The sequence below is a fragment of the Populus alba genome, chromosome 5 (genome assembly GCF_005239225.2).
Source record: "Populus alba chromosome 5, ASM523922v2, whole genome shotgun sequence".
Lineage (NCBI taxonomy): Eukaryota > Viridiplantae > Streptophyta > Magnoliopsida > Malpighiales > Salicaceae > Populus > Populus alba.
In genome coordinates, this window is record NC_133288.1 from 9,338,511 (window position 1) to 9,349,221 (window position 10,711).

A 10,711-nucleotide genomic window follows, 5' to 3' on the forward strand; every position below is an offset into this window, starting at 1 on the left:
CATTTTAGTATTGGGTAATGAGTTCTAAGTTGTTTAAACAAGTTTGGGTGAAAAGAAATAGATTAATGCATTGTTCTTGGATTTCTTGAATTAGGGTTCTTAGGAGAGAATTTAGGGAAAAATGTGAAATTGTTGAAATTGATACATTGTGTTAGGATGGGTTGATAATGATGCAAAATAATGAAGGATGGAAGAAAAAGAAAAAAAAAACAATGCAGGTTAAATTTGAAATAAAAGAGGAGGAGCATGGAATGTAATAAAGCTTGTATAATTGTGTGAATTACATTGGTGAAGCTATTTGATTTACTGATTTCAGGACAACATATTACTGCAGAGGCTTTGATTCAGGATTTTGAAAATGTGTCTTTGTTTTGTATTTATTGTTGGGAGGTACTGTCCTGGTGGTGGTAATTTTATCAAATTATTTTATATCATTGCAGCTTGCAACAAAGTTCCGTAATAATGGACAAATATGTGTTTGTGCAAACAGAATAATTGTGCAAGAGGGTATCCAACTATAAAATTACAGCCCTGATTTTACCCCTTAATTCTAATTTCATATATAGTGTTGAAAAATGTAACATAACAGTGAAATTATATACATGTTACAAATTATGGATATGAATATTGTAACAAGCATACCTTCCTTATATTTATAGGATGAGCATTTGTGACTAGAACCATAGCAGAGCGAGCTCGAACACCTGGAGCTGCAGGTAGGTACTGTTTCGCTCTTTAACTATGTAAAATTATTGTAGTTGTTCTTTAGTTTTTTTTTATATATGATTGGGTTGCCTTTGTTATTTACATTTGATAATTATTAGAACTTAACTGTGTCATGGTTGTAAGAGAATGATGAGAGCACATGGTTAAGAATGAAGAGAATTATTCGTTGAATAAATTAATTAATTATAAAAGATGATGTATATGACTTAGTTGTCTAAATGGTCAGAAACTAAGGAGATATGAATATTAATTTTTGACTTAGTTTTCCAAAGTCGTGGAAAGCTAAGGTGAATAGTATTTGACTTAGCCATTTGCAAAAGCATGGTTAAGGTGATATGGAAAAAATGACTTAGTCATCTGTAAGAACGGAAACTAAGGTGTGGTTATAAAACTTAGTCATTCATGTGTAAAATGGCTAAGGTGGAAATGAATTTGATCAGGAATTGCGGAAGACCTAGATCAATTGTGTGATTACTTGGACTTCCATTAAGATGGGGACCAAGGTGGTATAAAAAATAAAATAAAATTGTCAACTATATATATGTGTGTGTGTGTGTGTGTGTGTGTGTGTGTAGATAAATTAAATTAGTATTACTAAATAAATTACGTTGTATTTGCTGCAGGTCCTTCTCATACCGCAGGACAACCTTGATTTTCTTCTTTTGTGGATAGTTACTTGGTATATTTTGGATATCTGGATTATGTAATTTTCTAGTTCACTAGGATTTTAAGGTTATCTTTTGGGCTTGTAATTAGTGTTAAGTCATATACCACTTGTTAGTTAATTAAATTTCTTTTGTGTAGGCATTAAAGAATTTTCAGTATGCATGTAGATAACTTTATAATATGCTTGTTTCAATAATATTATGTGTGAAGAGAAAAGATATATGGCATTACTGGTAGAAGGGAAAATGTTGAAGATACAAGTTAAAGTGGATAATGTGATGAGAAATCAGATTTCTGTTGAAGAAGTCTATAATGGTTGGATCATAAATATGCAGGATAAATTGTGTTTTAGGTTGATGTCGACACTTGGGAAGGTCAATTTACATAGGAGACTCTGCCGAATTTTCGGTAGCCCATTTAATAATAATAATAATAATAATAATAATAATAATAATATATAAGCATATGCAAAAAAAAAAAATTGTAATTTTTTAACGAATTTGACATAAATAAAATAGAGTGTTACATGATGCACCTGTATCAATTATCCAATTATTATCCTTAGTAATTGCAGAGAATGTATTTGCCTTACCAGTGCTGCTAAAGTGAGCAACATTAACAGTAGGCGGCAGGTTATCAGCAGTAGGTAGTTTATCAACAACGGTAGTCTGAACTTCAGCTGTGGTCATCATGGTTTTTCCTACAAATTTCTTCCTTGGTTTCCTTAAGAAATCCCACCATTCAAGATAACCAATGATCTCATAACACCTATGTTTTGAGTGTCCCAATTCACCACAATGCCCACAGACGAGGCCTGTGTATTTTCCAACAGATGAATTATTTCGGTTCTTCATTGTTCCAGAAGCTGGTCCTTGACAGGGTTGGTTTGTAAACATGGCAGAGTGCATAGAGTGCTCACTGGTTGTTCGATAGTTCCCCATGGTTTGTCTTTGTTGAAACTCCCTCCTTATGCATGCGTATGTGCTCTCCAAGTCCAATTTTGGATCTTTGCGTAATATTTCTCAGCGGACTTGCTCAAACTCATAGTCAAGACCACTCAGAAATATATGAACACGAAGTTGATGCATTGTTGAATGTAGCTGGACCACTCCTTCGACTGTCTCTCCTTGAGAGGCAGTTCTGTGATCAATTTCTTAAAAAAGAGCCACCAGTTCATTGTAGTAAGTGGACACAGGCCTTTCTTTTTGTTTGATAGAGAAAGATTTCTGATTTAATTCAAACATACGAGTTTCATCTGAGCCATCATAGAAGGTCTTCGACACAGCCTTCCATATTTCCTTGGTTGTGGATAGGCGAATAAATCGATGTATCAGTAACGGACTCATTGAATCAATGAGCCAATTTTCACCTTTTGACTTTCGGTGATCCATGTTGCAAAAATAGGATCTTTGGGTTCGGGTTTTTTTGTTGCACTAGTGAGATATCCAGTTTTGTTACGAGCACCAATGCGCATCTCCATTAGTTGAGACCATAATGGATAATTGTTTTCATCTAATATGATGCTGGTAGGGAATGCAGAATTGTCTTGGTGAATAATAATGGGTGATGTTTGGCTATTTTATGGAACGGGGACAATGGGGTTGAGGTTGATTCGTGTGGGATTCATGTTTGATTAATTATGCTCTGATACCATGTAGAAAACAATAATGTATACTGGCTGAATTTTTCATTAGTATTATTCTCCTTGTAGGAGGAAATATATAGGTAGAGCGCTGAATAGGCAGTACCCTGAATAGGCAGAGCTCTGAATAGGTAACAATCTTATTCTAAGAAAGTATAGTAATTTTGTACAAGATTTGATATGACTTCTATAATGGATCAAATTCACATAATTATTGCCTATTCGAGATTTGATCTGAATAGGCAATAATTAAATTAAAAAATAATATTTGATCTAGTTCCTATAATTAATCAGATTACATAATTGCAACTAAGCATGTCAATAGCCTTGAAGTCAACGACCATGTAAGTCTCTAGTAGTCCTGAGGAGACTCAAACTCGTGATTATTAGAAAACAAACCCAAAACCTAATTAATTAAGTTACCTCTTATTATTATTTTTTATATAGAAGTGATGGTATTTTTTTCTCGGTAAGACAAGTCGTCAAAATTAAAAAAGTACATGAATTCATACCACTACAGTGTGCGGTGGGGGAGTATTTTGATTATATTTGCAGTAGCAAATGTCTTCTATGGAATCCATTTAGGTGAAAAGGGACGTGATGGTGGCTATGGAGTTGTTCTTGCTATCTTGTTTGTAATTGCTCTTATTTTGGAGGTGAGAATTGTGAAACCAACCAATGTGAAACCAACCACCTAAGTCAACAATGGTGGGAGTCAACAATGGTGGTGAAGCCATCCTTCCTTAGTCACAAATTGTAGGCACCAAACTTGTGCCAAACTTGTGCCACTTGCCTACCCCTTGTATTTGCATGGATGTTTGCCTATAAATAGGCAATGCATCCAAGCATTGTAAACACACCATAAGAGAGAAACAAGAGAGGAAGAGGAGAGTGAAGAGGGAAAATAATCCCACAAATTTGTGAGGTATTTGTGAGAGAGTAAGTGAGGTGTTTTCTCCTAGTAATAGAGAGATTCTTAGTTGTTCTCCTATTATTTGAGAGAGGTTGTAATTCCCACATTACTTAGTAAAATCCTTCTATACTTGCCCGTGGACGTAGCCTAATTGGGTGAACCACGTAAATTCTTGTGTGTCTCATTTCTCATTTTAGCCTTTTGTCTTGTCGGGTTTGCATGCCAGTATCCTAACAGTGGTATCAGAGCCTTCTTGGTTGGTGTTGTTAACACACAAAAGTTAGTCGTGTATACGGTTACTATTCACGTCTACGACACTATTCACCTATACGGCACTATTCATCCATACGGTACTGTTCACTTACGTTACTGTTGGCGTATATAGAAAGTCAGTGCGGTGATTAAATACAGTCTAGGAAGTTCTGTCTAAGGAGATTGGGTTTTAAGCGGGACCGTTTGTGACCCCTCCAATCTTTCCTGGGAACTTACTTAGTGAAGTATTATTCACACGATACTATTTCTATATACGTTACAGATCTGTGAAACGGTGATAGCTGAATAGATCTCGGTGAATACAATGGCAGCAAAGTACGAGATTGAGAGGTTCAAGGGGAGTAATTTCTCACTGTGGAAAATGAGAATCAAGGCAATCTTGAGGAAAGACAATTGCTTGGCAGCAATTGGGGATCGGCCCGTGGAGATCACTGATAATGCAAAATGGAATGAGATGGATGGCAATGCTATTGCTAACATACATTTAGCATTAGCTGATGAAGTATTATCAAGTGTGGCGGAGAAGAAAACAGCTAAGGAGATATGGGAGACTCTAACAAAGCTATACGAGTCCAAGTCTTTGCACACTAAGATTTTCTTAAAGCGGAGACTTTATACCCTTCGAATGGCAGAAACCACGTCGGTGACTGACCACATCAACACAATCAGAACTCTATTTTCACAACTCACTACGTTGGGTCAGCAAATAGAGGAAAATGAACGTGCAGAGCTTCTACTTCAAAGTCTTCCTGATTCGTATGATCAGCTCATTATCAACTTGACCAATAATATCCTCTCAGACTATTTAGTCTTCGATGATGTTGCAGCCGCTATCTTGGAAGAAGAAAATAGGCGCAAAAACAAAGGAGACAGAAACAGTTCAAACCAAGCAGAGGCATTATTGGTGTCAAGAGGAAGATCAACGGAGCGTGGCTCCAGTGGGAGTCAAAGGCAGGGGAGGTCTAAATCAAGAAGTAAGAAGGCTATGAAATGCTACAACTGTGGCAGAAAAGGGCACTTCAAAAAGGATTGTTGGTTTAAAAAGGGTATAGAGAATACTGTAGAGTCATCAAGACCTCAAGGATGTGTTGCAAGCACCTCAGAAGATGGAGAGATTTTATATAGTGAAGCAGCAACAAGCTCTACAGATAGAGAAGAGCTCACTGAGGTTTGGATTATGGATTCAGGAGCAACATGGCATATGACCCCTAGACGAGATTGGTTCCATACATATGAACCTATCTCTGGAGGTACAGTGTTCATGGGTGATAATCATGCTGTAGAGATTTCTGGCATTGGCACCATCAAATTGAAGATGTATGATGGCTTAATTCGTACTATTTCAGGAGTGCGACATGTGAAAGACTTAAAGAAGAATCTTTTGTCCGTAGGACAATTTGATAGTCTTGGCTGTAAGATCCGAACAGACAATGGAATCATGAAAATTGTCAAAGGCGCGCTGGTGGTTTTAAAGGCAAGAAAGACAGTTGCTAACATGTTTGTATTAATGGGAGAAACGCATCATGGGGCAGAAGCATCAATCGCATCAGCTAGTCCTGCAGAAGAGAAGACGATGATGTGGCATCAAAAACTAGGCCACATGTCAGAGAAAGGTTTAAAGGTTCTCTCTGATCAGAAGTTACTCCCTGGGCTTACAAAGGTTACTTTACCCTTTTGTGAGCACTGTGTTACAAGCAAACAACATAGATTGAAGTTTGGCACGTCAACAACTAAGAGCAAATGCATCTTAGACCTGATTCACTCTGATGTTTGGCAAGCACCGGTTGTATCCTTGGGAGGAGCAAGATACTTTGTATCATTCATAGATGACTTCTCCAGGAGATGTTGGGTGTATCCGATTAGAAGGAAGGCATATGTGTTTGCAGTTTTTAAAACCTTCAAAGCGCGGGTAGAACTTGAATCTGAAAAGAAGATCAAGTGTTTGAGGACTGACAATGGAGGAGAATATACCAGTGATGAATTTGATAACTTCTGTCAACATGAAGGTATCAAAAGGCAGTTCACAACGGCATACACTCCACAACAAAATGGAGTGGCAGAGCGGATGAACAGAACTCTATTGGAAAGAACAAGAGCAATGTTAAAGGTTGCAGGTCTAGAAAAGTCATTCTGGGCAGAAGCAGTCAATACCGCCTGTTATGTAATAAATCGATCTCCGTCTACTGCAATTGAGTTGAAGACACCGATGGAGATGTGGACTGGAAAGCCAGTTGATTATTCTCGATTGCATATATTTGGAAGTCCTGTGTACGTGATGTACAATACTCAAGAGGTCAGCAAGCTGGATTCAAAATCCAGAAAATGTGTATTCTTGGGGTATGCTGATGGAGTGAAGGGGTATCGCTTGTGGGATCCCACTGCCCACAAGGTAGTCATCAGCAGAGATGTCATATTTGCAGAAGATAAAATGCAAATGGAAGAAAATAATAGCATTTTAAAGGAGACTACAGAAGTCCAGATGGAAAATACTCAGAATCATACTTCTTCTGAAGCTGTACCAGAGCATGAAGAACAAGAACAAATAGAGTCTGAAACTCCTGAAGTTCGACGGTCAACTCGTGAAAGAAGACCACCGGCTTGGCACTCAGAATATGTTACTGAGAGCAACATTGCATACTGTCTTCTAACAGAGGATGGAGAGCCATCAACTTTCTATGAGGCTATCAAAAGCACAGATGTATCTATGTGGATGACAGCAATGCAAGAGGAGATTGAAGCTCTGCACAAGAATAACACTTGGGATCTTGTTCCGCTACCACAAGGAAGAAAGGCCATTGGCAACAAATGGGTTTACAAGATAAAGCGTGATGGCAATGATCAAGTGGAGCGGTATCGTGCAAGATTGGTGGTGAAAGGATATGCTCAGAAAGAAGGAATAGACTTTAATGAGATATTTTCTCCGGTGGTACGACTTACTACAATCAGAGTAGTCTTGGCGATGTGTGCTATATTTGATCTTCACTTAGAGCAGTTAGATGTGAAAACTGCATTTCTTCATGGAGAACTTGAAGAAGAAATTTATATGCTCCAACCAGAGGGTTTTGCTGAAACAGGCAAAGAGAACTTGGTTTGCAGGTTGAACAAATCTCTATACGGTCTCAAACAGGCGCCGAGGTGTTGGTACAAGAGATTTGATTCCTTCATAATTAGCCTTGGGTACAATAGACTCAGTTCAGACCATTGTACGTATTACAAGAGGTTTGAAGAAAATGATGTTTTCATCATTTTGTTGTTGTACGTGGATGACATGTTGGTAATAGGCCCCAACAAAGATCGAGTCCAAGAATTGAAGGCACAGTTGGCTAGGGAGTTTGATATGAAGGACTTGGGACCAGCAAACAAGATTCTAGGGATGCAAATTCACCGAGACAGAAGTAAGAGGAAGATTTGGCTTTCTCAGAAGAATTATTTAAAGAAGATCTTGCGACGCTTCAACATGCAAGATTGTAAGCCAATTTCCACCCCACTTCCTGTTAACTTCAAATTATCCTCAAGTATGTCTCCTAGCAATGAAGCAGAGAGGATGGAGATGTCTCGAGTACCGTATGCATCAGCAGTGGGAAGTTTAATGTTTGCCATGATATGTACAAGACCAGACATTGCACAAGCAGTGGGAGCAACTAGTCGATACATGGCAAATCCTGGTAGAGAGCATTGGAATACTATTAAGAGGATCTTGAGATACATCAAGGGTACCTCAGATGCCGCATTATGTTATGGAGGATCAGAATTTACTATCAGAGGTTATGTTGACTCAGATTTTGCTGGAGACCTTGAGAAAAGAAAATCCACTACAGGCTATGTGTTCATAATTGCAGGAGGAGCTGTGAGCTGGGTCTCTAAACTTCAGACTGTTGTAGCGTTATCCACAACAGAAGCTGAGTATATGGCAGCTACACAAGCTTGTAAGGAAGCAATATGGATGAAGAAACTTATGGAGGAGCTCGGGCACAAACAAGAGAAGATTCTTTTGTATTGTGATAGTCAGAGTGCCTTGCATATTGCAAGGAATCCAGCGTTTCATTCAAGAACAAAACATATAGATGTTCAGTATCACTTTGTTCGCGAAGTGGTGGAAGATGGAAGTGTGGATTTTCAGAAGGTTCACACAAAGGAAAACCCAGCAGATGCTTTAACCAAATCAGTCAACACTGATAAGTATATATGGTGCAAATCCTCTTGTGGCCTAGCAGAAACGTAAGCAACATGAAGATGGCAAGTATTGAAAGGATAGAAGAATCACAAATGATGAAGTGTGAAGACTTGATTCAATCATCAAAGTCTTCAAGTGGGAGAATGTGAAACCAACCAATGTGAAACCAACCACCTAAGTCAACAATGGTGGGAGTCAACAATGGTGGTGAAGCCATCCTTCCTTAGTCACAAATTGTAGGCACCAAACTTGTGCCAAACTTGTGCCACTTGCCTACCCCTTGTATTTGCATGGATGTTTGCCTATAAATAGGCAATGCATCCAAGCATTGTAAACACACCATAAGAGAGAAACAAGAGAGGAAGAGGAGAGTGAAGAGGGAAAATAATCCCACAAATTTGTGAGGTATTTGTGAGAGAGTAAGTGAGGTGTTTTCTCCTAGTAATAGAGAGATTCTTAGTTGTTCTCCTATTATTTGAGAGAGGTTGTAATTCCCACATTACTTAGTAAAATCCTTCTATACTTGCCCGTGGACGTAGCCTAATTGGGTGAACCACGTAAATTCTTGTGTGTCTCATTTCTCATTTTAGCCTTTTGTCTTGTCGGGTTTGCATGCCAGTATCCTAACAAGAATGTGGATGAGAAAGTGAATTTCTTGCACCTACACACGGATAGGAAAATGAATGAATCCATATGTACATTTAAGAATTAGAAAATGCATTATAAATATTATTTTAGAGAGATGATAAAAAAAATAATAAAAAAAAGAGATACCGAAGAAAAATGGAAATTAATGAGAAAATGAAGTATATCATCTTTCCTTTTTCCTGGCCTCACTAACCCTATTTCTTTAATGAAGACAAATATATTTCCATAAAAACTCTTTCAATATTAGATCACTTGTAAAAGAGAAATTAAACATATACTCTCATAGCCACCATCAAACCCAATAATAAACTTGCTGATTGCACGGTAAGGAGAGGTCAAAGGACTCGTAATTCCAGGTTTGAACAAGTCGAACACTACAAAATAAGTTTTTTTTTTTTTTATGGGATTGTGTGTGCATGTTCTTGTTGCAGAGATAAACTAGAGGAAGAAGATGAAATCCTTTATTTTAGAGTTGAAAGTTACTTATATAACTTTGAATCATGTAGATAGATTTGTTTATACAAGGATAAGTGATTAATATACTCGCCACCTATATATTTGCATTACTTAGAAAAAAATGGTCTTAATTGACAATAAACAATGCAAAAATCATCTTTTTAATTCTTGGGTTAGGTGAGCTGTATATCGTTGATGACTTTCAACGAACTAATTTCTAAGATGACAAGTGTCTAAAGTGATGCGTTTTATTTAATAAACTTGCATTTTGGTCCTTTAATTAGTGGAAATTAGATGTAATATTGACTAACATCATCCCATTCAACTTGACACCAGATAATTGCATGTGGCACCTCCTCTTTAAGTTTCATTTCCTTGATCCAATGGGATGTACTCCTCCAGTTATAGCTAGGTCTCCAGGGGAGGAAATGCTGTCTCTCGGGGGTGCAGCTAGACTATTGGGCCTGAAGCCCAGAGGCTGGATCCTTGGGTCATAACCCAGTCCTATCAATGCGTCTTTGAGCCCAAATTCAGTCCTATCAGTTGCCCCCAAATTATCGTGGGACTGCTGCAAGAACTCCTGTCATCCTTGTCTCGAAGTAGAAAAAAATATAGATAAACAGGTAAAACTGAAAAGAAAACAAAATTAGAAGGATGCCAGCTCTCATTTTAAATATATCCAGCACAACGAACCGATGGCTAAAAATGAGATCAAGAGAAGGAAGGTTACTGTGTATATTTATATTGAATAAAGTAATTTATGGAAAATAATAATCTTATATTTCAATGCTTGGAGAGAATAAAAGATTTCGTTTTAAGAAATTAAGTAATAAGCTAAAGGGTGTGGATAATTCACTGTTCACTGATACTCAATACACTGTAGAGTGTATTTTACTATTATTTTTTTTTTTTTTAAATTACTTTTTTTTTTCCAACTTTTCTTCTTTTTTTTTTTATTAATAAGTAATAAGTTAAAGGACATTATTCACCCGCACCCAATACACTATGGATCACAATACATTCTTTTTTTTTTTTTTTTTCTTTTTACTTATTTTTTTTTTCCAACTTTCCCTCTTTTTTATTTATTTATTTTTCTAAAATTACCTTCCTTTTCCCCAACTTTTCCTCTTTTTTTTGTTTATTTTTTTTAAAATTATCTTATATTTCAATGCTTGGAGAGAAGAAAAGATTTAGTTTTGAGACATACAAACTA